Source organism: Lissotriton vulgaris, chromosome 1_1 (genome assembly GCF_964263255.1).
Source record: "Lissotriton vulgaris chromosome 1_1, aLisVul1.2, whole genome shotgun sequence".
NCBI classification, from domain to species: Eukaryota; Metazoa; Chordata; class Amphibia; order Caudata; family Salamandridae; genus Lissotriton; species Lissotriton vulgaris.
In genome coordinates this window covers 106,077,506-106,103,855 of record NC_141685.1, presented here as the reverse complement: position 1 = coordinate 106,103,855, position 26,350 = coordinate 106,077,506, and the positions used below count along the sequence as shown (strand labels likewise).

At 49.3% G+C, this 26,350-nt stretch overlaps 1 protein-coding gene across 1 annotated transcript in view; it reads right to left on the bottom strand.

Annotated features, from left to right (window-relative positions):
* The window catches only part of LOC147737622 (uncharacterized), a 48,929-nt gene extending 22,941 nt beyond the window's left edge, over positions 1-25,988 (bottom strand). Inside the window, exons 1-2 of the mRNA XM_086938292.1 lie at positions 25,652-25,988; positions 6,947-7,016 (exon numbers count right to left, since the gene is read on the bottom strand). The gene's annotated coding sequence lies outside the window, so the exon portion shown is untranslated. The remainder of the gene's footprint in view (positions 1-6,946; positions 7,017-25,651) is intronic.
* Positions 25,989-26,350: the final 362 nt, after the last annotated feature.

Genomic DNA, 26,350 nt, shown 5'->3' with positions numbered 1-26,350 from the left:
GCAATTTGGGATTTATTCTTCAAAACCTCGCAATTAACTCTGGAAGCTTTAACATATAAGTCCAACAAAAAGGAGGTCCAAATAGATCTCTTGAGTGCTACGGCATCCTCTGTTGCCGGAACTGAGCAGAAGATAACAACACAAAATCATCTAATAGTAAGGGCACAATCTCAGCCAATATCTACATATGTAGAGTGTAGTTGTGCCCCCACTAATTAACAAACTGGCTACCATTCCGGATATTTTAAAAACAATAATTGACGATGCAAAAGGGAATTTTCCTAATGTGGGAATTCAATCCATCAAGATCGACTGCCCCTCTAAAGATACAATAAAATGTAAAGACAATACTGTTGTTGTTAAAGATAAAATAGATGATAAAACAAAAGATCAAGAAGTGATAAACCTATGCTCGACACAATCAACAATGACAGACGCAGCTCCGGAAGTTTAACCAAAAAGTCAGAGGAAAAAACAACGGAAAGCAAGAAATAAAGCTTCTAAAAGTATGAAAAAAATACAACTGCATCAGATATAGTGAGATTGAACACTGGAAATAACCATGACCAAATATCATATTGTGAAGGTGAGGGTAAACCAATGTCTCCAGCAAAACCCTTTTACCCTCTATTTAATAAAGACCTATCGGAGGTACAAGCAGTTATGAAAAATAAATGCCTAAACAAGCAAGCTGATAGTATAAAAATGATAGAGTATGGGAAAATTCAGTCCTTAGAAATGCTGCAAGTGGAGGAATGTAATAAACAGGTGGAAAATAAGCCATCACAATTGGAAACAAATAGAGCAAAGAGAGAGAGTACCAGAGGGGATGAAATGAATAGAGATTTGTTAAAAACCTGGAAGGATATTAAATTACCACAAGATCTGGGAACCGAAATGAAGCAATTACATAAACATCGACAATCATGGTCTCAAACTGTTAATAATCATAATGGAAGGTTAACTGAGCATGCTCAAGGTGAAAATAGCCTGCAACAAATTAAATTAAATAACCCAGATCAAAAAGAAGGAGTGGTACAGGTAATTTCTACGCCGGAATATAAATCTAGGGGTAATAATGATATCATGACTCGTGGGAACATATTAAAATTGTGTAATGCAGTACCCTCATTAAAGAAAATTAAATGTACTGACATAGAATCAATTGAATTCCACACATCAAGAAAAATAATCGCAAATCAACATTAGTAATTTGGACATCTTCTACTGCCGCCAGCCTTATTATGCAAGAACATAATCTCTTTCAGGACTGGGGAATACAAATAACAACTCCCCTGCAACTTTCCTATCCTATCCCTTTTGTTTAAACAAAATTACAAAATCATAACCAATTAGAACCGATAATAATAAGAAATACTCAATATTAAAAAACCCACAGGTATGACCAACGGGCATCTTTTAAAATTATTAGAGGTAAAAAAAGTAGACCTATTGTTTGACACTGTTCAGGCTCTCATCGGATCCAGATTGGATTATGCCAACATTCTATATCTGGGTCTCCCAGAATACCTTTTACAGCGCATGCAGGTGACTCAGAATGCTGCAGCGCGAGCTATATTCGGCCTGCACCGCCGAGCCAGTGCCTCTAACTTGCTGCAATCCTTCCATTGGCTCCCTATACGGAAGAGGATAATGTTCAAGGCCTTGACATTAGCCCATAAAGCACTGCACGCTACAGGTGCAAAATACCTACAGAAGAGGCTGGAATTTTATCGGCCGACTCGATCCTTAAGATCGGAGTCTCTAGCATTTGCTGTAGTTCCCCGCATAAAGAGGGCACGCCTGGGAGGGCGATCCTTCAGATTTCTGGCCCCTCAGTTATGGAACTCCCTACCATTGTCCTTACGTTCCACATCCAATCTGTTAGCTTTTAGGAAGGGTCTGAAGACTTGGTTATTTGCTATGTAGAGTTCTGTTCCCCTCTTCCTTGTTTTCTTGTTTACTGTTATGTTCTTCTTTAGTATCCTTTCTGGGTCTGGAGCACAAAGCGCCGGGACACTCCTTTGGAGTAGCCGTTGCGCTATATAAGACCCATTAATAACATAACATAACATAACACTGTCAAATTAGGTTGGCTAACAGTAGCCCTCCATAATGTCAGGCAGGATTGACATCTACAATCTGAAGTTCCTTTAAGGGGGCCAACAATTATGAATAAAAGGGTCAGATTATGTTCGTGGAATGTAAATGGGGTTCAAGCAAAGATTCAGAATAACCAACTCGCTACTTTGTGCTGTTTTCAAATCATTTGTTTACAAGAGACTTGGGCTTTAGTTATTTTTAGATTGGAAGGGTATAGGGTTATTACTCATTAGCTAAGAGAACAAGTAACTATGGCAGACCTTGAGGGGGTTTGCCTATTTTTATATCAACTGAGCTAAAAATGGAAAGTGAAATGGACGTCCCAAGTCAAAAGGATTATCTAATTGTCAAAATACGATACAAGGAACAAAATATAATTACATCTCTTGTAGTAATCAACGTATATAATTACGAAGAACAATGGCGACCAATTTCATAATTATGATATTGCAGCAATTGGACAATGACACCCAACCTGGGATTATTATTACCGGTGGTTATAACATGAATATGCTATGGTCTTACGATAGAGATGTTGAAATACAATGGTAAAATAACTTATGGTCAATTCCAAGTTTTTCATCAACAATGGGTATGAGGGAACAAAAGAATGAAAACATTGGCAAGACTCTTGTATAAGAATTAGAAACCAGAGGTCTAAGATGGCAAAATGGGCGATTTCCTCAAGATTTGCCAAAAGCATGGAATTTTCAAGCAGGGGATCATAGTGCCAGAATAGATTATACCATAGCATTGTTGAATCTATTTCATACAATGTTGTCTTATCGGAAAGTGGGAATATATATAAATGACCGCGGTCATTCGGAGAATGACTGGAATGACTAGCTGGCGGTGGCGGTTAGAAACGCTGGGCTTGGACTGGTCTGTGTGCGCCTTTTTCCTTTTATAAAATTCAGAAACAGATCTTTTGGGTGAACACCAGGCTCTTGGAAGAGACTACTTCTTTATTAGTTAAGATCTGGCAAGAGGACTTTTTTATACCTTTTGCTCAAGAAAGCACACCCCCCTAGCTCCCCAGCACTCTTTCCATCCCTGCCTCTTTGCAACATTTTTTCCTAATGCGTAGACAAAATATGGCATTTGGCTTCCTGCTAATCACAGTTGTTTATATTCCTACCATAAATAAGCCCCAGCAGCAATCTGCACTTAATCACAGTTGTTTATATTCCTACCATAAATAAGCCCCAGCAGCAATCTGCACTTAATCACAGTTGTTTATATTCCTACCATAAATAAGCCCCAGCAGCAATCTGCACTTAATCACAGTTGTTTATATTCCTACCATAAATAAGCCCCAGCAGCAATCTGCACTTAATCACAGTTGTTTATATTCCTACCATAAATAAGCCCCAGCAGCAATCTGCACTTAATCACAGTTGTTTATATTCCTACCATAAATAAGCCCCAGCAGCAATCTGCACTTAATCACAGTTGTTTATATTCCTACCATAAATAAGCCCCAGCAGCAATCTGCACTTAATCACAGTTGTTTATATTCCTACCATAAATAAGCCCCATCAGCAATCTGCACTTAATCACAGTTGTTTATATTCCTACCATAAATAAGCCCCAGCAGCAATCTGCACTTAATCACAGTTGTTTATATTCCTACCATAAATAAGCCCCAGCAGCAATCTGCACTTAATCACAGTTGTTTATATTCCTACCATAAATAAGCCCCAGCAGCAATCTGCACTTAATCACAGTTGTTTATATTCCTACCATAAATAAGCCCCAGCAGCAATCTGCACTTAATCACAGTTGTTTATATTCCTACCATAAATAAGCCCCAGCAGCAATCTGCACTTAATCACAGTTGTTTATATTCCTACCATAAATAAGCCCCAGCAGCAATCTGCACTTAATCACAGTTGTTTATATTCCTACCATAAATAAGCCCCAGCAGCAATCTGCACTTAATCACAGTTGTTTATATTCCTACCATAAATAAGCCCCAGCAGCAATCTGCACTTAATCACAGTTGTTTATATTCCTACCATAAATAAGCCCCAGCAGCAATCTGCACTTTTGTTAGCAAAGAAGTTTCAATGTGTCACCTTGGAGAAAACTGAAACTGTATTTAACATGGACCCTATTTTACAAGGAAGACTGATCATCAGATATTTTTTGTTTTTAGGGTGTATCCATTTCTGGTACTAACATTACTTGTCTTAAATCTCTCACCTCCAACTGGACTGACCTTTTACCCAGTGCTCTCTTGACAGAAGTTTTTAGGGGATTCCCAACGGTTCCCTCTGCCACTTCCTCTGCTTGCTCCACGTCCTCTCATCGAACTCAACTATTCATTCTCTCTTCCAGAGGATTCCTTTGTGGCCAGACCTGGGGGATTGGATGGGGACAAGCAACCAGCTCTCATGCTGCCAGGAGTGCCCCGGAAGTCGATTTGTGCCTGTTCCATCTGTATTGAGGCCTGCCCTGTCCCTGCAGAGCCTTGAAGCTGCCTCCAACCACAGCCTCCCTCACCCCTTCATTACTTGCTCTGCAGCTGACCGACTCCGATCGAGCCTCAAACAATGAACGAAGCTTCACCATGAAAAAGTCAGCACCTGCAACACTCCTCAGGCTTTGGAGCATACCCATGACTCTCAATTCTATAGACCCGGCCCTGAGAAATAGGTGCTTGTGCTTAGCCCCTGAAAGCACCGGCACAAATTAAGCACTGGCACGGAGAAAAAGACACTCATCCGTTGCATTCATGGAGACATCAGAACCTATCCAATAGCCGAAATCCCCATCAAGTTACCCAATAACAGTACTCTACTGGTTAGGGTAGGAGTATTGGACAACCTACCCGAACAACTCAGTTTGGACACAGACTATCCAGAATTCATCTTGTTGCTCAAAAGCACACTGAGGGAGACTTCTACACCCCCTTGTACGCTGCTCACACAAGCCCCTTGGCTTTCGGACCAGTCATTTCAGTATGCTCAATTCAAAGACCCCACCCTCCAGAATGCCTGGCAACAAGCGCAGAACCCAGTGATACCGTCCTCATTCCCCTCATTCATCCTCAAAAAATTTTTATATACAGGATAGGAAAACAAGACGATCCCCCACAGTTAGTGGTTCTCAAGAGATTTCGCTATCAAATATTATTTTTTGCCCAGTCACACATTCTAGCAGGTCACAGTGTGCCTGAAAAAACAACCCAGACTGTGTTGAGATATTTTTTATTGGCCAGGGATATTCACCAATGTAGATAAATACTGCAGGGAGTGTGAAATATGTCAGAAGAAGGACCCAAAAACCCCCTGCCGTTCCCTTACAACCTCTACCAATCATCGATGACGCCTTTGAGAGGATAAGTATGGATTTACTGGGTCCTCTCCCAAAATCGAAAATATATATCTATATACTGATTATTGTCTATTACGCAACTCGATACCCAGAAGCATTTCCCCTACAAACACCAAGCACGAAAAAAACATCAGTGAAAAGTTACTAGAACTGTTTTCGAGGGTAGGATTTCCCACAGAGATTTTAACAGACCAGGGTACCCCCTTTGTTTCTCGTTTAATGAAACAAGTCTGTAAAACCTTGAAAATTACCCAAATAAGAACATCAGTTTATTACCCTCAGACAGAGGGTCTGTGCAAGCGATATAACGCCACCTTCAAGCTAACCATGAAGAAAATGCTAACCACCGAAGGGAAAGAATGGGACATGTTGTTGCCACTCGCCCTCTTTGTTATTTGAAGCCAGGTTTAGAAAAGCTTGGGTTGTTCTCCCTTTGTACTTCTTTATGGGAGACAGCCACAAACCTTGCTAGAAATTACAAGAGAAGACTGGGAACAAGAGAAACACGAAGACACACAACATCTTCTAGAATACACCCAAAGCCTAAGAAACCGCATACAGAAACGGCGAGATTTTGCTCACGACAACCTAGAAAAAGCTCAAAGAAGCTAGCAGATGTCTTGCAATAAAGGAAAGAGGTGACAGCAGTTATAAGTCCATGACTAGGTGCTCCTACTCCTACCTTCCTCTATACGCCAAAAAAGGTTGTAGTTGTTGAAAGGATAGGCCTCACTACTTACCGGTTACACCTTTCCTCAACCAAAACCCAGATATCCACATAAATCTACTAAAGAAATGGTTGGGACCCCTGCCCAAAGACACCCTATACGTTTTGTCAGACTAAAAACCCATTCCTTCAACATTGACTCATTTGCTCATAAACGAACATCTAACAGAGGAACAAAAAGTGTCTCTTCAGACCCTATTAGAGTCCTTCTCCTCCATCTTTTCCGACCTCCCGGTAAAAACAACAATCGTCGAGCATGCCATTGTTACCCCACCAAATTAAGTAATAAAACAACGCCTCTACAGAATACCATGCGCTAGGCGGGACGCGGTTCCTGCCACAATAGAGAGCATGTTACAACTAGGAGTCATAAAACCTTCCAGCAGTAACTGGTCCTCCCCCATTGTCATAGTTCTGAAACCGGATGGTTCCATCCGTTTTTGTATAGACTTCCGATCAGTCAATGCCATCTCGAAATTTGAACTTGTCACCACGCCACGGCCCCGGAGGGACTTTGCTCTTCCAGGTGCATGGGCGTCTACGGGGCTTTTGGAAAGGGGCTGAGTCAGAGAGGGACGGGCGGAGAGGCAGAGGGGTGTAAGGGACCCAGGGTAAAGGAAATAAGTGAGACGGAAAAGAAAGACAAAAGCAGAAATCATCAGCTACTCTTTTTCTTTTGGTTATTCCAACCTCTAGCCCCTCCCTTCACATTTATGCAGAGCTATTATTTATTCCTCACATCCTCGCTTGACTAAACCATAAAGCAAAAACACTTACCTGAGCCTTTTCCTTCTGTCCAAGGGATGACGGCGGCCGAGGCTCACCTAAGGGACTGAAGTGGAAGACCCTGTGGGAAAGAAGAATACAAAAGAGACAATCAATCATTGTGATTTCCTGCAATACTAATAAAAAGTGTATACCAAGAAATTATTCAATGCAGTGAGCTCCTTCTCGACCGACTCTTCTACAATGGGGAGCTACAAACTCTCCCTCCAGGGAATAGGAGACAGAGACAAACACACACACACACACACACACACAGTAAAGCATCGTAGGAAAATGCCTGATACAGTTTTTATTTGCTGGCATATGTACATTCTTTTAGAAAGGTGGTGGAACTATTTATTTTGTTCAATGTGCTTATACTCACCGGCAGAACCCAGAGAGTCCGCCTCCCCCTTTCAGATCCAAACCCACCACGATCACCTGCGGCGTACCCCAAGGATCATCCCTCAGCCCTACCCTTTTCAATATCTACATGGCACCAATCGCCAACATCATCCGAGCACACCACCTCAACATCATCTCGTACACCGACGATACCCAGCAGATCCTCTCCCTCACCAAGGACCTGGCCACCACCAAATCCAACCTCCAAAAGGGAATGAAGGCTGTTGCAGACTTGATGAAGACTAGCCGGCTGAAACTGAACTCGGACAAGACAGGAGGTCCTCATCCTCAGATCCACCCGCTCCGCATGGGACGACTCCTGGTGGCCGGCTATGCTGGGAGTTGCCCTGATACCCACCAACATCACCTGCAACCTGGAGTTCATTGTGGACTCCACACTCTCTATGGCCCAGCAAGTTAATGCTGTTTCCTCTTCCTGCTTCAACACCCTCCGCATGCTCTGAAAGATCTACAGATGGATCCCCACCAAAACCAGAAGGACGGTCACCCAAGCAATCGTCAGCAGCAAGCTGGACTATGGCAACGCCCTCTACGCAGGAACCACGGCCACACTCCAGAAGAGACTCCAATGCCGACAAAACGCCTCTGCACGCCTCATCATCGGACTCCCTCGCAACAGCCACATCACCGCCCACCTGAGAAACCTGCACTGGCTCCCGGTCAACAAGAGGATCACCTTCAAGCTCCTCACCCGCTGTACAGCAGCACTCTGCAGCACCACTGTACAGCAGCACTCTGCAGCACCACTGTACAGCACCATCCTACAGCACCACTCTACAGCACCACTTTACAGTGCCCCTTTACAGCACCAATGTAAACCACCACTCTGCAGCACCACTCTGCAGCACTACTCTGCAGCACCACACTACAGCAAAAATCTAAACCACTACTCTGCAGCACCACTGTACAGCACCACACTGCAGCACCACTCTGCAGCACCACTCTACAGTACCCCTTTACAACACCAATATAAACCACCACTCTGCAGCACCCCCTGCAGCACCACTGTGCAGCACCACTCTACAGCACCACTCTCCAGCACCACACTACAGCACCACTGTGGTTGGGTGTGGTTGTGTGTGGTTGTGTATGTTGTTTTGTGTGTGTGTGGTTGTGTGTGTATTTGTGGTTGTGTGTGGTTGTGTGTGGGTGTGGTTGGGTGTGTGTGGTTGAGTGTGGTTGTGTGTGGATGTGGTTGTATGTGGTTGTGTGTGTGTATTTGTGGTTGTGTGAGTGGGTGTGGTTGTGGTTGTGTTTGTGGTTGTGTGTGGTTGTGTGTGGTTGTGTGTGTGGGTGTGAGTGTGGTTGGGTGTGGCTGTGGTTGTGTGTCTGTAGTTGTGTGTGTGTGCATGGTTGTGATTGTGTAAGGTTGTGGGTGTGGTTGTGTGTGGATGTGGTTGTGTGTGTGTGTGGTTGTTCATGTGGTTGTGTGTGGTTGTGTGTGTGGTTGTGGGTGTGGTTATGGGTGTGGTTGTGTGTGTGTGTGGTTGTGTGTGTGAGTGTGGTTGTGTGTGTGGTTGTCGTTACGTAAGGTTGTGTGTGTGGTTGTGTGTGGGTATGGTTGTGTGTGTGTGTGGTTGTGTGTGTGGTTATGTGTTTGAGTGTGTGTATGGTTGTGTGTGGTTGTGTGTTTGTGGTTGTGGTTGTGTGGTTGTGGGTGTTGTTGTGGGTGTGTGTGGTTGTGTGTTTGTGTGGCTGTGTGTGTGGGTATGTGGGTGTGTGTGTTGTGTGTTTATGTGTTGGTTGTGACGAAAGGCTAGGCAGCGAAGGGGGTCTGAACAGAGGACGAGGGCTGCGTGGGAGGGGGTGGAGGAGCATGCTGTAAGGCTTACTGAGCCATGAAAGAAAGGAACAACCTACTTAATGACCCGTGACTGAGGAGACAGATGGCGGCTGCAGCGTGTGCACGCTCGCGTGAACGCAAGGCTGTAGCCACTCTGTAGCATTTTCAAAACTCACTTACTAAAGTCTCTCCGAGCAATGCATGCGCGCTGACTCAGCGAGACCTAAAAACACACTGACATTTTTAATTGGACCATTCCAGTTTGTACCCAGCCATGTGCTAATCAATCTTGACCCTGCACCCAATGGGAACAGTCCAGCCCGAACTGACAGGCCAGGCCCTCCCTGAACTGGAAACAAGCATTCTAGGACCGGTTTCGGCCTTTCAGCCCTCATCAGCCAGGATAGCTTGACTCCAGTGGCATGGATAGTGTGGGAACCACGTCTGGGCATACCTGGCCCACTCGAGGTGACAAATGCAAAACAAGCCTTGACATAGCCAATAGATCTCGCTTTTGGGACCTTATAACAATTTAGTTATGCAGCAAAATATCCTTGGTGCAACAACATCAAGTTCCCAAAGGCGAGACCTATTGGCTATGCCAATGCTTGTTAATGTATGTTGAATATCTAATTAACTATAGTACCATGTAAACAAGCATTGGTAAATGCATTAGGTTTCTCCTATCTGATTAGTAATTTTTTTTAAAAGTTTTGGGTGAGCAGTTCTGCAATATAATTTAAATGAACTTTGAAAAAGCGTTATGACTTGTTTGAGAAAGGTAAATAATTAAAGGTAACGTGTGCAGTTCTATGCAGGGAAGAATACTAGTTATCAGTGGTGTAAGTTACAAAGAAGAGACCACGAACAGAAGAATGGGAAACTGCTAAGTGTCTGCTGTATGTCTTGTGTGACGTAATTCATTTCTGGCATGCTTCACTTTCCCAGATCATTGAAACAGTTCAGAGTCTGGAAACCACTGTACATACAGCCCATTGCCCTGAATGTTTACTCTCAGTGTTGTGAATATGCACCCATGCTAGTGAGTCACCCTAGTTGCATCAGATAAAAAAGCAACGACTATGGCTTCGTTGTTTAGAATATTGAAAATGCTTCACTTCTGAAATGATGAGACTGTGAAAGAACTGTAAGGCGACTCTTTGAATTTACATAAATAGTGAAGGGTGGCACTGCTAGATAGAGACCCGTCCCACTTAAAGCCCCGCATATGACAATATGAAAGAAGCATTGGAACAGATACAAATACTATTCCTCTGTAGAAAGTACGCATGTTTACCTGCTAATAAACACAAAGCATCATTTCTGAAATGATGAGACTGCGAAAGAACTATAAGGAGTGCCTTTGAATTGACATAAATAGTGAAGCGTGGTCCTGCTGGGTAGAGACCCGGCCCACTTAAAGCCCTGCGTATGACAATATGAAAGAAGCCTGTGAACAGATACAAATACTATTCCTCTGTAGAAAGCACGCATGTTTACCTGCTAATAAACACAAAGCACCATTTCTTCACGGTGCTTACATCAAATGAAATGAATGCATGCCCTGAATCTCTGCTTTAAACCCATTGACTTGTAAACTTGTGACGCACACTGTAGCTGCAGAGCATCCTTTCTGTCACCAGGCTGAGCTCACGGCCACAAATGCTGCAATCCTATTATTAATAACCCTCCTGCCCAGAGGCTCCCTGCGGCCTCTGTTTACGCGCTCCCCTCCAAAGACTACATCCTTCTGGGAGACCTCAACTTTCACCTTGAAAAGATCAACGACCACAACACCGCCACCCTCTTGGACAACCTCGCCAACCTCGGACTTAAACAACTGGTCACTTCCCCCACCCACATCGCAGGTCACACACTCGACCCCATCTTCACCTCCAGCAATCATGTCTCCTTCAGCCACACTACGGATCTCCTCTGGACTGACCACAGCTGCGTTCACTTCACCTACAACAAGCCAAAACCCATCAACCACCTCCAACCAACTCTGCAAAGAAACTGGAACAAAATCACCATCGACCAGATCTCCTCATCGCTCCTTCTAAACACCCCAGCCCACTCTTCTAACCCAGACCAAGCCGCCGCTAACTTCACCCTATGGTTATCCAACACCGCCGATACCTTAGCACCACTGAAAAAACGTCAAAGCAAACCTGGCAACAAGAAGGCCTCATGGTTCAACGATGATCTTAAGAAGTCCAAGAAACTCTGCCGCTCCCTTGAAAAGGCCTGGAAAAAAGACCCAACCACTAGCACCAAGGACGCCTTCAAAAACGCCACCCGCACACACCACCAACTAATCCGAAAGGCCAAGAAAACAGCATTCAAGGATCGACTTGACAACAACGCCCACAACAGCAAGGAACTTTTCAACATCGTCAAGGAATTTTCCAATCCCTCGGCCAACTCCAACGACATCACCCCCTCTCAAGCCCTCTGCGACTCCCTAGCCTCATTCTTCCACAACAAGATTGCAGACATCCACAACAGCTTCGACAACCAACCCGGAGACCAACCCGCCCAACCATATGCTGAACATTCTCCCCCCGTGAACACCCTTAACGACTGGAACCCAATCTCCACTGAGGACACCATCCGCCTGATGAACTCCATCCACTCAGGATCCCCCACAGACCCATGTCCTCACCACATCTTCAACAAAGCAGACTCCGTCATAGCACCGCACCTCCGAGACGTCATCAACTGCTCCTTCAACTCCGCAACCTTCCCGGAGAGCTGGAAACACGCTGAACTCACCGCCCTTCTGAAAAAACCCACAGCGGACCCCACCGAACTCAAAAATTACCGCCCCATCTTGCTCCTTCCATTCCCGGCCAAAGTAATCGAGAAAGCTGTCAACAACCAGCTCGCCGCTTTCCTCGAAGCCAACAAATCCCTTGACTCCTCACAATCTGGCTTCCGAGCTAAACACAGCACTGAGACCGCCCTCATCGCAGCAACAGACGACATTCGAACTCTACTGGACAATGGAGACACAGTCGCCCTCATCCTCCTCGACCTCTCTGCAGCCTTCGACACAGTCTGCCACAGCACCCTTTTACAACGCCTCAGTAACATCGGAATACAAGGAAAAGCACTTGAATGGATCACCTCGTTCCTCACCGGAAGAACCCAGAGAGTCCGCCTTCCACCATTCAAGTCCGAGGCCACTGAAGTCATCTGTGGCGTACCACAAGGATCCTCACTCAGCCCCACCCTCTTCAACGTATACATGAGCCCCCTCGCGACCATCGCCCGCCAACACAACCTCAACATCATCTCTTACGCGGATGACACTCAACTAATCCTTTCTCTCACCAATGACCCCAGCACCGCCAAAACTAACCTACACAAAGGAATGAAAGAAGTTGCCGAATGGATGAAACACAGCCGTCTGAAACTGAACTCAGATAAAACAGAAGTCCTCATATTAGGTACATCCCCCTCTGCATGGGACGACTCTTGGTGGCCGGAAGCCCTTGGAAAAGCACCCATCCCGACAGACCTCGCACGGAACCTAGGCGTCATCCTGGATTCTTCACTCTCAATGAACAGACAAGTCAGCGCCGTATCCTCATCCTGCTTCAACATTCTTCGCATGCTCAAAAAAACATTTCGCTGGATCCCCACCGAAACCAGGAAAACAGTCCCCCATGCTCTGGTAACGAGCCGACTGGACTACAGAAACACCCTCTACGCAGGTACTACCGCTAAACTCCAGAAGAAACTCCAACGAATCCAAAACGCCTCAGCCAGGATCATATTAGACATCCCGCGCAACGAACACATCTCTGGTCACCTGAAAGACCTCCACTGGCTACCCGTCAATAAGAGAATCACTTTCCGACTGCTAACCCACGCACACAAATCACTCTACGACATCGGACCAGAATGCCTCAACTCACGACTGTCCTTCTACACCCCCTCCCGCCAACTACGTTCTTCCAGCCAAGCCCTCGCCACTGTACCTCGCATCAACAAGACCACCATGGGAGGCAGATCCTTCTCATACCTGGCTGCTAAAACATGGAACTCACTCCCTACTTACCTTCGCCTTACCCAGAACCACCTAGCATTCAGAAAGCAACTTAAAACGTGGATATTTGACAAATAATCCTCCTCCCCTTCCTAAGCGCCTTGAGACCCTCTGGGTATGTAGTGCGCTATATAAATTCTTTGACTTGACTTGACATGTGTCTCCGAGCGTTTTCTGGTTTGAATCAAACCTTTGCTCCTCGGATACCTCTGACTTCAGTCTCTCTTCGGTAGTTGTTGTTATTCCGGGTTAAGCGCAACTGATTCAGGGCATGACCCCATCTACACGTGCAAACAAACATGGCATCTCAGGCTGCGCACGCGCAGCACCGCGCATCACAGCTGCACACGTGCGGGGCGAAAACACTACTTCCTATCGCCGAGATAGGACCTTGCACGGAATGCAGCCTGTGCCCTGTGAACTGCCCTGGACAGATATCTCAGTTTCAGTGCGCCTGCGCAGAGGAAAGACAGTTACCCCCTCCACATAGAGGAGCCAACCCGAGGACTATTGCACATAAATCTCAGCATGTGCTGTGGCGCGAGGCGCCTCGTGCTCCGTGGCGGGAGGCCGTGTCTGTCCTCAGCGTATGCGCAGTTAACCCCACGCTCATGGTTCAGTCCTGGCCTCAGTCTCAGCTGGGCCGGCGGAGGATGCCGGAGCACAGCAGGGAGAACAGGCCCCATATGAAACCCCAGGTGAAGTCATGATCCACAGCAGGGTGCACAGACCCCGTATGAAACCCCAAGTGAGGCCATGAGATACAAAGAATGTCTGATGCTGGGAGGGTCTCAAGCCTGCTGTACGGGATTCATGTTTGTTGTTGTTGTCTGCATCGATCAATGATTATTTTGTATCAACAATGCTCATTGACCCTCATTGGTGGAGTTGGGTCACTCTTTTGAAGGCCTCAGCAAACGTTGACATTTTTTTCACCTGAAAAGTCTGTGTGATGAGAAGATTGACTTGAATTCCGTTTTTGGCTTTCACCAGAGTAAAGGGGGGCAGCCCCGTCAATTGAAAGTGAAAGAACGTACTCCCAGTCAGCCCCGACTGCGCCTCATTGCACCTAGGCTCGGCGTGCACAGCATCATCTGATGAGGCTAAAACTCTCCCAAATATGTCTCAACCTCACTAGGGCCTCAGTAACCAAGTAACGGTCAGCCAATGCCCATCAGGTAAACAAGCATTGGCATAGCCAGTAGGTCTCGCCTTTGGTACCTTATAAATGTTTAGTTATCCAGCACAATATCCTTGGTGCAACAACATCAACTGTTGCATGGCTAAACACTTATAAGGTCCCAAAGGCAAGACCTATTGGCTATGCCAATGCTTGTTATCATTGGTTCCTGTTCGTGACTTTTAGAGATGCATGCTTCTGTTTCGTCCTCGTGTCAAACTACTTCCGCCTTTTGTTGATCTAGGTCACGGGTACTCACAAACATTTTCCCGGGGGCCGCAAAGTTTGGTCTATGATGTGACCGAGGGCCGCCCTGATGCCAGCGGGGTGTAAAGTCGGGGTAGGAAAACAAAGCATGTATATCTAGTGGCTGCCTTTAAGAATGAAGGTGTTCCTAAAGTTAAGGGCCTAGTTACCTCCTTTTCCTTACTGTAATTAACCTGTAAATAAGTGTTTGCTGTATATGTACGTTTCTTTTTCGTGTTAGTTCTGAATCAAGTAAACGGCAGCCCAGTGCTGCTGCTGCCCGGGGGTCCGCATGTAAAGACCTGGAGGGCCTTATGCGGCCCCCGGGCCGTACTTTGAGTATCACTGATCTAGATCCTCCCGGCGACCGCCCCAGCTACATGTGTATTTCAATGTTCTTCAAAAAGGGGTCGGGTTGAGCCGGGGCCACTGGATCTGCTTTGCTCTCGGTGGTCCCATGGGAGTAAAAGCTGCTCATTCTGCTAATCCTTCCCTAACTTTCCAGAAGTGTCAGAGCAGACAGGCTCGTCAAGTCTTCAAGCAAGTGTGAGTGTTACGAGGCTGGTTTATTAATTCACCACTTAACTAATCAGTCTCCTGCACCTCCGTCCTCACTTGAGCCACAATTTGTGACACATTTGCTCTTTTAAGGCTTGTAATAACATCACTTTTTTATATTTAAGTCTATACAGATACTGAAAACAGCAAACCACAAGTACGGAAATGCAGAGTACAGGGGGCACGAGCCCTAAACAAAACAAAAAATACGTTTTAGAGGGGCACGGTTTGCAAAGTAGCATAGGCAGTGTGCCGTAATGTCACAGAGAGCGACATTGCAAGTCTATTATGCCTCTCTTTAATGGTAATGAATCGTGATTCACGTATTATAAGCATGCACATGAGCAGTGTATGCCCTCATGTACATAAATAAAGAAGGCTTAAATGTATTTTGGTACAACAATGTGGGAGAGTTTTAATGAAACATGAGGGAACATGTTAACATTAACTTTTATTGGGCAGAGCAAGTTTCCAGTGGGAGAAAGCTAAAATATTGTAATGCATGATATAGAATGAATATAGTCCTCTCTGAATCTGACTTGCATACCTATGCATTGCACAGATGTTCTACGCAGTAGTCTATTATTCTTTTCCTTTTGCATGATAGCGTGCATTACAGTTAGCTTATAGATGCCACTTCTTCAGCTATTCACTAATGGTGAGCATTTTTATTTTGGTGCCGGTAAATATTCTCTATCTCAGTGCGACCCTGATAGTTGGCAGCCCACTAGCGATTCATTTGATGTCTACTAAAAACCAGGCAGTTGGGGTAAACCTGCTACTTGCTACCAAATGGGTGTTTGGACACACAACAAACTGGAACAAGCATTTCCAATGCAATTTGTCTCGCATTTACACACGTTTGAGCTTTTGGCATTGTAAATGACAATGCCTTTTATTTATATTTTGGTTTTCAAAAAATAATTAAAATACTTTGTCATTTACAATCCCAATAGCTTAAACTTGTGTATATGCGCGACCTGTTGCTTTGCAAATGCTTGTTATCTTCAATCAATAAATCAATCAACAGAATTTGTATAGCGCGCTACTCACCCGTAAGGGTCTCAAGGCGCAGAGGGGGTAGGGGGGGGGGGGGCGCTACTGCTCGAACAGCCAGGTCTTGAGTTGTTTCCTGAAGGAGAGATGGTCCAGGGTCAGCCGTAGGTGAGTGGGGAGGGAGTTCCATGTCTTGGCTTCCAGGTAGGAGAAGGATCTTCCTCCGACGGTGGATTTGCAGATTCGTAGGATGGAGGCGAGGGCGAGGCTGGCAGATCGGAGCTGGCGGGTGGGTGTGTAGAATGTGAGGCGACTGTTGAGGTACTTCGGGCCCGTGTCGTGGAGAGCCTTGTGTGCGTGGGTGAGGAGTCTGAGCGTGATCCTCTTGTTGACGGGGAGCCAGTGCAGGTCTTTCAGGTGGGCAGAGATGTGGCTGTGGCGAGGGATGTCCAGGATGAGTTGTGCTGAGGCGTTCTGAATGCGCTGGAGTCTTTTCTGGAGTTTGGCTATGGTTCCAGCGTAGAGGGTGTTCCCATAGTCCAGACGGCTGGTGACGAGGGCCTGCGTGACCGTCTTCCTGGTTTCGGTGGGGATCCATCGGAAGATCTTTCGGAGCATGCGCAGGGTGTTGAAGCAGGATGACGAGACGGCGTTGACTTGCTTGGTCATCGTGAGGGAGAAGTCCAGGATGAAGCCCAGGTTGCGTGTGTGGTCCGTTGGCTTGGGTGCGGTGCCCAGGGCAGGGGGCCACCAGGAGTCATCCCAGGCAGAGGGAGATGGTCCGAGGATGAGGACTTCTGTCTTGTCTGAGTACAGTTTCAGATGGCTGATCTTCGTCCATTCCGTAACGTCTTTCATTCCTTCCTGGAGGTTGGCTTTGGCGGTGGCGGGGTCGTTGGTGAGAGAGAGGATCAGCTGGGTGTCGTCGGCGAAGGAGATGATGTTGAGGTTGTGTTGGCGTGCGATGGCTGTGAGAGGGCTCATGTAGACGTTGAAGAGGGTGGGGCTGAGTGAGGATCCTTGCGGAACGCCGCAGATGACTTTGGTGGCCGCGGATCGGAACGGGGGAGGTGGACTCTCTGGGTTCTTCCGTCGAGGAACGAGATGATCCACTCCAGGGCCGCTCCTTGGATTCCGGTGTCGAAGGCTGCTGAGAGGTCCAGGAGGATGAGGGCAGCAGCTTCCCCATTGTCGAGCAGGGACCTGATGTCGTCGGTGGCTGCGATGAAGGCGGTCTCGGTGCTGTGTTTTGCTCAGAAACCGGACTGTGAGGGGTCGAGGGATCCGTTGGTCTCGAGGAAGGCGGAGAGTTGTCTGTTGACGGTCTTCTCGATGACTTTGGCTGGAAAGGGGAGGAGTGAGATGGGGCGGAAGTTCTTCAGGTCCGTGGGGTCCGCGGTGGGTTTCTTCAGAAGGGCGCTCAGCTCGGCATGTTTCCAACTCTCCAGGAAGGTGGCGGATGCGAAGGAGCTGTAGATGATGTTCCCGAGTTGGGGTGCGATGATGGAGTCGGCTTTGTTGTAGATGTGGTGTGGGCAGGGGTCGGTAGGGGAGCCGGAGTGGATGGTGTTCATCAGGCAGGTGGTGTCTTCGGTGCTGATAGGGGTCCAGGTGCAGAGGGTGGTGGTGGGGGGCGTTGGTTCGGTGGTTGGGTGCATGGTCAGCGCGCCGAAGCTGTTGTGTATGTTGGTGATCTTGCGGTGGAAGAACGAGGCACGTGAATCGCAGAGGTCTTGCGAGGGTGTAATGTTGTTGTTGCAGGCGCTGGGGTTGGAGAGCTCTTTAACGATGCTGAAGATTTCCTTGCTGTTGTGGGTGTTGTTGTCCAGTCGTTCTTTGAATGTTGTCTTCTTGGTGGTGCGGATCAGCTGGTGGTGTTTGCGGGTGGCGTTCTTGAGGGCGGTCATGTGTTCTGCTGTTTGGTCGTGGCGCAAGGCTTTCTCGTGGGTGAGGCAGGTTTTCTTGGAGTTTTTGAGGTTGTTGGTAAACCACGAGGCTTTCCTGCTGCTGGGTCTGCTGGGAGGATTCTTCAGTGGTGCGAGTTCGTCGGCGCAGTTGGTGAGCCACTGTGTGAGGTTGCGGGCTGCTTCGTTAGGGTCCGTCATGTTGGTGGGCGGGTTCTGGCTGAGGGCGGTGGTGAGCTGGTCGGCGGTGATCTTGCTCCAGCTTCTGCGGGGAACCTGTTGCGGGTGGTGGTGGGTCGTGGTTCTCCTAAAGTTGAAGTGGACACAACTGTGGTCTGTCAAGTGTAGTCCGGTTAAGTGGCTGAAGGAGATGTGCTTGCTGGAGGAGAAGATGGGGTCGAGTGAGTGGCCGGCGTAATGAGTGGGGGTGTTCACCAGTTGCTTGAGTCCGAGGTTGGCGAGGTTGTCCAGCAGGGCAGCGGTGTTGCAGTCTTTGTTGTTCTCCAGGTGGAAGTTGAGGTCCCCTAGGAGGGTGTAGTCTGTGAAGGTGAGGGCGTGCGGGCTGACGAAGTCTGCGATGGCTTCGCTGAATTGTGTGCGTGATCCCGGGGGTCTGTAGATGAGGGTGCCTCTGAGGGTGGTCTTGGGGTCGGTGTGAATCTGGAAGTGAAGGTGCTCGGCGGCGGTGAGGGTGTCGTCGGAGTTGGTTGTGATGCGGATGGTGTTTCTGTGGACGATGGCGATGCCTTCTCCTGTTTGGTTGACGCGGTCCCTCCGAGTGATCTTGTAGCCCTCCGGGATGGCTATGGCGATGTCGGGGGCTGAGGAAGCGTTCATCCATGTTTCTGTGAGGAAGGCGACGTCTGGTGAGGTTGAGTCGAGGAGGTTCCAGAGTTCGACGGCATGCCTGTGGACGGAGCGGGTGTTGATCAGGATGCACTTGAGATGGTTCTTGCTGGAGCTCGGCTTGGCGAGTGCGGGTTCAGAGGCAGGTGAATTGGCAGGCCTGGCAGGTGAAGGGTCCGTGGGTGCGTTTCAGGGTGGCTCGGTAGCAAGCGGTGTTCCGGCTGGCCTTGAGTACGTTGAGGGTGGCGGCGTCGTAAGTTCGTCGGGAACGTTGGCATCGTTAAAGGACCAGGGGTCCTGGCGCTGGGCACGGTCCAGGCGCGGACGGGCGTAGGCGGGCTTGCCTTTGGCGCACAGTTCGCTGCGCATCCGTGCGGTGACCTCCATTAATGGCGAAGTGGGAGGGAGGAGCAGCTGGGAGGCGGGAGCGGGGTGGCCAATGGGCGGGGTACAGAATTAAAAAGGGGGCGGGCTGCAGGGGAGCAGCGGCGGGGAGGGGGAGAAGCGGCTGGAAACAGGCGCGGGCACACGGGGACGGTAAAATTACAAGGGCACAGCTAATACAGAAACAGAGAGACCGGAAAAAATACAGGGGCACAGGCTAAGAAAAAAAAAGAAACTGGCACAAGTCACACGCAACAGTCCTGGCAGGCAGGCACTCAGGCACTGAGGCAGCAGCTGAGGGCTCACGGCAGTAGCGGAGGGGTCAGGGGTCCTGGCACTCACGGGGGAGGGAGACGCGTAGTACATGGGGCGAAGGTCCTGCAAGCAGGGACAAGGTATCATGGTCTTTTTAGTAACATTAGAAAACTTAAATTTGAAGCTTTTGTGTGGGCACTTACGGCTAAGGGCGCTGTACACACAACCATAAATTTCTAATTTGTTGTCAACAAAGTCTGAATTTGAATGATTCTGTCCAAGTTTAACCAAAAGCTATCTGTTACTGAAACATTTTGCATAGTGTATTTTCTTGTCAACAAATAAACATATGTGTGGCATAAATGCCTCAGTGCCTGCCTACTTCTTTGAAGTACTATTGTCCTTATAGTAATGTCCCCAATTTAATTATATTCAAATTAGATTTATGGATTTCCCCCTTCCCACCCCACAACAGAACCAATGGATTACCTAGATACCTGTGTGAGTGGTTTGATTGCCACAGTTGTCCTTGAGGACTCCGATTCTGGTGTGCATTACTGGGTCAAAGGTGAAGATGGACAGATACTGTTTGGAGAAGTCATGTCCAGCGGTAGCTTTGGCAGCGGCTATAATCCGCTCGCACCTCTTTGTCCCATGGTTCACTGCAATCCCACGGATTTTTCATAGAAGATTAAATCTGTCCCTGTAAGTGTATCCCGCCCCTGGGAAGCACGTGGGATCCATTCAAAGCCAATCGCCTGTTACATTAAACCACGCAAGCTACCAGGGCAGAACCCACAGATCACTGCCGCGGTGCGTGTGTCTGTGGCGCGGCGGCTGTGCGCGCAGGACTTCTACGCACTTGGTTTCTTGGCCGCCAGGTGTAATATTACTGGAGCACTAAGGCCGCAGGCCACGGATCTCATTCAGTCAATTTTTTTCGTAAATGTATTGTTTAGGTGAGGGGTTAAGTTTCACTTAATTTCCAACAGGAAGAGGATTTTTCTGCAGATGCGCCACTGAATAATCTGTTAACGTTATTCATTGCATAGAAAATTATGGTGGTGGACATGGTGGTGGTGGATGCGGTAGTGGTGGACATGGTGGTGGTGGTGGACATGGTGGTGGTGGTGGACATGGTGGTGGTGGACATGGTGGTGGTGGACGTGGTGGTGGTGGACGTGGTGGTGGTGGATATGGTGGTGGTGGACATGGTGGTGGTGGACATTGTGGTGGACATGGTGGTGGTAGACATGGTGGTGTTGGACGTGGTGGTGGATGTAGTGGTGGTGGCAGTAGTGGTGGATGTAGTGGTGGACGTGGTGGTGGACGTGATGTTGTTAGTGGATATGGTTGTGGTGCACATGGTGGTGGTGGACGTGGTGGTTTTGGACATGGTGGTGGTGGTGGACATGGTGGTGGTGGATGTGGTGGACATGGTGCTGGTGGACGTGGTGGTGGTAGATGTGATGGTGGTGGTGGACGCGTGGTGGTGGACATAGTGGTGGTGGATGTGGTGGTGGTGGTGGACATGGTGGTGGTAGATGTGGTAGTGGTGGACGTGGTGGTGGTAGACGTGATGGTGGTGTACGTGGTGGTAGTGGACGTGGTAGTAGTGGACGTGGTGGTGGATGTGGTGGTGGTGGACGTGGTGGTGGACGTGGTGCTGGTAGTGGATGTGATGGTGGTGGACGTAGTGGTGGTGGACATGGTGGTGGTGGGTGTGGTGGTGGTGGATGTGGTGGTGGTGAAGGTGGGTGTGGTGTTGGTGGACATGGTGGAGGTGAACGTGGTGGATGTGGTGGTGGTGCACGTGGTGGTGGTGGTGGACATGGTGGTGGTAGATGTGAAGGTGGTGGTGGACATGGTGGTGGATGCAGTGGTGGTGGACATGGTGGAGGTGGTGGACAGGGTGGTGGTGGATGTGGTAGTGGTGGACGTGGTGGTGGACGTGGTGGTGGTGGATGTGGTGGTGGTGGATATGGTGGTTGATGTGGTGGTGTTGGTGGTGGACATGGTGGTGGTGGACGTGATGGTGCTGGACATGGCGGTGGTGGAATTGGAGGTGGTGGTAGTGGTGGTGGTGGGTGTGGGGGTGGTGGACATGGTGGTGGTGGAGGGTGGTGGTGGTGGACGTGGTGGTGGTGAACATGGTGGTGGTGGACATGGTGGTGGTGTACATGGTGGTGGTGGACGTAGTGGTGGTAGATGTGGTGGTGGACATGGTGGTGGTGGATGTGGTGGACATGGTGGTGGTGGATGTAGGGGCAGTGGATGTGATGGTGGTGGAGGAGATGGTGGACATGGTGGTGGTGGATGTGGTGGTGGATGTGGTGGTGGTGGACGTGGTGGTGGTAATGGATGCGGTGGTGTTGGACGTGGTGGTGGATGTGGTGGACATTGTGGTGGTGGACGCGGTGGTGGTGGACACAGCGGTGGACGTGGTGGATGTGGGGGTGGTGGACCTGGTGGTGGTAGTGGTATTGGTGATGGTGGTGGACGTGGTGGTGGTGGAGGTGGAGGGTGGTGGTGGTGGATGCGGTGGTGGTGGACATGGTGGTGGTGGACGTAGTGGTGGTAGATGTGGTGGTGGGTGTGGTGGTGGTGGACGTTGTGTTGGACATGGTGGATGTGGTGGTTGTTGACGTGGTGGTGATGGACGTGGTGGTGATGGACATGGTGGTGGTGGATGTGGTGGTGGTGGATGTGGTGATGGTGGTGGACATGGTGGCGGATGTGGTGGACATGGTGGTGGTGGACATGGTGGTGGACATGGTGGTGGTGGTGAGGGACGTGGTGTTGGTGGATGTTGTGGTGGTGGGGGATGTGGTGGTGGACGTGGTGGTGGTGAACGTGGTGGTGATGGACATGGTGGTGGGTGATGAGTTAGTGGTGGACGTGGTGTTGGTGGAGGTGCTGGTGGACATGGTAGTGGTGGGGGTACTGGTGGACGTGGTGGTGGTGGATGTGGACGTGGTGGTGGTGGTGGATGTGGTGGTTGTGGTCGACGTGGTGGTTTACATGGTGGTGGTGGTGGATGTGGTGGTGGTGGTGGACATGCTAGTTGTGGACGTGGTGGTGGTGGTGGTGGACGGGGTGGTGGTGGTGGTGGACGTGGTGGTGGTGGTGGATGTGGTGGTGGACGTGGTGGTGGTGGTGGACATGGTAGTGGACGTGGTGGTGATGGATGTGGTGGTGGTGGACATGATAGTGGTGGATGTGGGGGTGATGGTGGACATGGTGGTGCTGGTTTATGGTGGTGGTGGTGGTGGACGTGGTGGTGGTGGACGTGGAGGTGGATGTGGTAGTGGTGGACGTGGTGGTGGTAGACGCGGCACGATTGGTGGATGTGGCACGATTGGCACGTTTGGCCGCCTCACTTTGGCACTAGCAAAAAAGGACAGAGGCTGTACCTGGCAGCTATTTTTCCTTTCAAAAAAGAGGGGAAAAGGGGACGAAAGTTTGGCTGAGGGGGACATAATTTCGCAATAAAATAACAGTTATTTCAAAATGCAAACAAACTTTGACAAGGCAAGAGAAACAAGGACATTGCAAGCTTTTCAAATGACACAAATAAGGAGCTTTCAACTCAATTTGGGCACGCACGGACGGAGCCACTGCCTGCTGACTTTGCAACTATCGCAGAGAATCCTGGCTACATCTGCTATGTTGCTGTACAAAGTTGGCCAGCGACCGACAGCGATTGTTGCGTCCGGCATTACGGATTCTGGGCCATAGAACACGCAGAGAGGCCTCGGACTGGTGTTTCTCAGAATCCACGACCTGCTTATTAGCCAGGGTAGGCAACTTCATCCATCAAGTTAAAATGGCACTCGATTCCCAACTAAAGGCTACTATTTCGATGGGCCCGGATAGTGGGCTCTGCGCTTTCCCCGTCGCCCCAAAGTTGGCAGCTCACAGGTAATTCAGGGAGACGCCGAAAAGAAATTGGTACCATCGGACTGTGGTATTTAACCCGGGTCGACTAAGGGTCGGATGAAGTCCGCAGTGCGACTGATGATGTCGAACTTTTATACGTGTCACAGACTCTAGTAAGCGTGGTCTCATGGTGAATTCAAAGCCCTTATTCTTTTAATAATGTATAATAGTAGTGAACACAGTTAGTCTTGGGACAATATAGCTGCACCAATGGTATTACCTGGTTTTGGCCAAGAAGGGGGGGGGGTATTTTATTTTACTGTATTTTATTGAAGTTCATTGTATTTTATACTGTAATGATTTTAAGTAATCTCACAGTTTTCTAATAAACATACTTGCTCCTCCAAAAAAAATAAAAAAAAATAAGGAGCTTTGCATCACCCCACCAGTATAAACAAGCCAAGCCACGAAAGCGAAATTTAAAGTGATCGGACGGACGCAGAGAGGAAAGCAATTTAATGACCCGTGATGGAGGAGACAGATGGCTGTTCTGCGCTTGTGCACTCAAGCGTGTAGCCAGCCATGAAATCCTGGGTAGCACTTTCGAGATGCCCTTTACTATAAGTCGAGCAATCTAGGCTCGACCTAAAAATTGAATGTGATGTGTTTTCACTAGAATAACTAGGCTGATTGTTGGTGTCTCATCATTTTCATTTGTTTCAGTTGGTAATTTGTAGGTCTCGCCTAGGCAGCGTGCATGCACTGTCTCTCCAAAACATCTAATAATCTATATGCTTGTGGATACTCCGCCTATTGCGGGATAATTTCTCCCCGCTTGCCATAGTTAACTTTCCCTTTTTAGGTCTCGCCTGAGCCAGCGCATGCGCTGCCCTGCGAGACATTTTGTTAGGCCTTTTAAAAATGCTGCTACATGGCCTAGCGCTTGCGTTCACGCGCGCAGCCACCAGCTTTCAGCGCCCTGGCCTCTCCTTCTTTCGTGCGCACCACTCGCATGTCTTTTTTGCACGTGTGTGCGCACAACTCCCGGGCTTGTTGCTCGCTCTTCTTGTTTAAATTTTAATGTTGGTATGTGCTGTACTTAACATGCCTCCTGATTAAATTATTCAATGGGTGTAATATCTTTTCACACGCCCTGTCACCACCCACTGCACGTGTGTACATGTAGCACAGAATTCCCGGGAGCTATAATTACACGCTGAAGTCAAAATCCTTTGTATATATCGATTTTACGAGTGACCATTCAGCGTTACTTGCATCTCGGAGTGTGCCAAATATTTATTACCAGATTTAACAGGACATGTTTCACCTCCTCTGTACCCCGGACAGGCCTCGCCTCCTCTGCTCCCCCTGGACAGGCATCTCCCCTGCACCCCTCAGGACAGGCATCACCTCCTCTGCACCCCTGGACAGGCTTCACCTCCCCTGCACCCCTGGACATACCTCTCCTCCTCTGCACCCCTGGACAGGCCTCTCCTCCTCTGCACCTCTAAGCGGGCCTCACCTCCTCTGCACTCCTGGACAGGCCTCACCTGCACCTAACCCCATGGACAGGACAAGCTTTACCTCCTCTGCACCCCGGACAGGCCTCGCCTCCTATGCACCCCTGGACAGGCTTCACCTCCCCTGCACCCCTGAACAGACCTCTCCTACTCTGCACCTCTGGATAGGCCTCTCCTCCTCTGCACCCCTGGACAGGCCTCTCCTCCTCTGCACCCCCACGGAACAGGCCTCAACTCTTCTGCACCAGCTTCGCAGGCCTCATCACCTCGGCACCCATGGACAGGCCTAATCTCCTCTCCTCCCCCTGGGGAGGCATCACCTCCTCTGCACCTCTTGACATGCCTCACCTCCTTTGCACCCTGTGGACAAGCCTCACCTCCTCTGTACCCCTGGACAGGCCTCTCCTCCTCTGCACCCCTGGACAGGCCTCACCTCCTCTGCTCCCCTGGACAGGCCTCACCTCCTCTAACCCCTGGACAGGTCTCACCTCCTCTGCACCCCTGGACAGGCCTCACCTCCTCTGCACCCCTGGACAGGCCACTCTTCCTCTGCACCCCTGGACAGGCCTCACCTCCACTGCACCCCTGGACAGACCTCACCTCCTATGCACCCCTGGACAGGCCTCACCTCCTCTGCGCCCCTGGACAGGCCTCACCTCATATGCACACCCCAGGACAGGGCTTACCTTCTCTGCACCCCTGGACAGGCCTCTCCTCTGCACCCCTCAGGACAGGCATCACCTCTTCTGCTCCCTTGGACAGGCATCTCCTCTGCACCCCTCAGGACAGGCATCACTTCCTCTGCACCCCTGGACAGGCCACACCTCCTCTGCACCCCCACGGAACAGGCCTCAACTCTTCTGCACCCACTTCGGAAGCCTCATCACCTCTGCACACATGGACAGGCCTCACCTCCTCTCCTCCCACTGGGGAAGCATCACCTCCTCTGCAGCCAGGGACAGGCCTAACCTCCTCTGCACACAAGAACAGGCCTCACTTGCTCTTAACCCCATGGACAGGACATGCTTCACCTCCTCTGCACCCTGGACAGGACTCGCCTCCTCTGCTCCCCCTGGACAGGCATCTCCCCTGCACCCCTCAGGATAGGCCTCACCTCCTCTGCACCCCGGGACAGGCCTAACCTCCTCTGCATGCCCCGGGACAGGCCTCACCTCCTCTGCACACCCCGGGACAGGCCTCACCTTCTCTGCACCCCTCGACAGGCCTCTCCTCTGCACTCCCTGGACAGGCCTCACCTCCTCTGCACCTCTGAACAGGCCTCTTCTCTGCACCCCATGGACAGGCCTCACCTCCCATGCTCTCCTGGACATGCCTCACCTCCTCTGCTTCTCTGGACAGGCCTCTCCTCCTCCCCTCATCTGAAC